Consider the following 2,001-nt stretch of genomic DNA (forward strand, 5'->3'; position numbering starts at 1 on the left):
TCACCCTTTAATAAAGATTTTCTTAATTCCTTACCTGTGTGCTAATTAGATATCACCTTGTTTTCACATTAAACAGACTTCCACATGAGAAAGCAGCAAGGATGCAGTGGCGTTAATGTTTCCTGGTGTCAACCTGTATTATTTCAGTAGATATTGAAATGAGGATGCATCTTGCTGCCTTTCCAATGAAGCAAGTTTAATTTAGTAATAGGTGAAAAACCATCCAAGAGCTGTTTAATCACTCAATTGGATTTTTTTTGCCAGCATATTTCTTTTTCTTTGCAACCCACTGCTAAATTGTGCTTCCTAGCTGTTTTTATAAAATCACTGAATCAAATCTAACTCTGATTACATCAGAGAAGTCTAAATACCTAACACCATAACAGGGGGTTTGAAATTTTGACTTGTCTACTTAAAGATCACCAAAATCTGATAACAAAGTCAATTACATCCCTGGGTGGGATTGAACCACCAACCTTTTGGTTAATAGCCATACACACTAACTGATTGCGCCACAGCGACACTTTGCAAAATTACATACTGACAAAGGCTAATAAACAATCATCTAGAACGTTTCCTAGAAAAACTTTAAAAAGTCAATAATCTGGAGTGTTTTTGTAAGATGTTTCTGCCATCAACCAATGAAGAAACACATTGGTACTTTCCCATGATGAGTGAGTGCTTCAGGATCTCTTGCACTTACATGTGCAGCAGAGTACTGCAATGGAAGCATGCTGGGCCCATAACCCAGAGGTAGAAAGATTGAAACTATCCTCTGCTATATGCATTTTTTTTGTTAATTAAAGTAATCCAAAACTGGGATTGATATTTTTGCTCTTTTATTTTTACTTAAAGTACAATAACTTTTACCATTTTAATTTGTTTTAATAGTATATTGACAGTATTGTTTTCTTTCAAAAATTCACTTAATTTTCTTTTCTGTGTGCTAATTAGATATCACCTTGTTTTCACATTAAATAGACTTCCACATGAGAAAGCAGCAAGGATGCAGTGGCGTTAATGTTTCCTGGTGGTAGTGGGGTACTGTGTTTGTGCTTTCCTCTGGTCAGCTCTGGTAAAAGTCAGATTTCTTTGTCTCAGATCTTCCTCTAGCCTTGTTCTTCTTTCGAGAGTTCCCTTGTGCTGCCTCAGTTGGATCTCCTTCACTTGACAGGGGGGTACCCGAGCAGCGACCCTCCCCAGCACTAGCCCAACTCCTACTTACCTGCCAGGTGAGATACTATGATCAGGAAGGTGCTTCTCCCAGGGAAAGGCTCACCCATTGCAATCTGGGTGTGCTGCTCCTGCGATTTCCCCAAATGTGGGAAACTTGACTGCATAATTTGTGTTTCCCCTGGTCGGCTCTCGTATAATTCAGATCTCTTTGTCTCAGGTCTCTCTCCAGCCTAGTTTGCTGTCTGTTTCCACTTCTCTTTTCTTAAACCGCTCCCTTCTATGCCCTTGTGCACCTTAATTAAATCTAACTCTGATTACGTCAGAGAAGGCCAGGTACCCTACACCATAAGAGGGGGTTTGAAATTTTGACTTGTCTACTTAAAGATCACCAAAATCTGATCACAAGGTCAATTACATCACTGGGTGGGAACCTTTTGGTTAATAGCCCATGTAAGTGCAAGAGATCCTGAAGCACTCACTCATCATGGGAATGTACCAATGTGTTTCTTACAAAAATTCTCCAGATTATTGACTTTTTAAAGTTTTTCTAGGAAACGTTCTAGATGAATGCTTATTAGCCTTTGTCAGTATGTACTTTTGCGAAGTGTCGCTGTGGCGCAATCAGTTAGTGTGTATGGCTATTAACCTAAAGGTTGGTGATTCAATCCCACCCAGGGACGTAATAGACCTTGTTATCAGATTTTGGTGATCTTTAAGTAGACAAGTCAAAATTTCAAACCCCCTCTTATGGTGTAGGGTACCCGGCCTTCTCTGATGTAATCAGAATTAGATTTGATTAAGTGATTTTATAAAAAACAGCTAGGA

General features: G+C 39.1%; 1 non-coding gene across 1 annotated transcript; it reads left to right on the plus strand.

Annotated features, from left to right (window-relative positions):
• The first annotated feature begins 1,217 nt into the window (after positions 1-1,217).
• On the plus strand, positions 1,218-1,380 carry LOC135034540 (U1 spliceosomal RNA). The gene has a single exon (XR_010229715.1). It is a non-coding gene; the product is annotated as a U1 spliceosomal RNA (small nuclear RNA).
• The last annotated feature ends 621 nt before the right edge of the window (positions 1,381-2,001 follow it).

This window comes from Pseudophryne corroboree, unplaced genomic scaffold, assembly GCF_028390025.1.
Source record: "Pseudophryne corroboree isolate aPseCor3 unplaced genomic scaffold, aPseCor3.hap2 scaffold_584, whole genome shotgun sequence".
In the NCBI taxonomy this organism is placed as follows: domain Eukaryota; kingdom Metazoa; phylum Chordata; class Amphibia; order Anura; family Myobatrachidae; genus Pseudophryne; species Pseudophryne corroboree.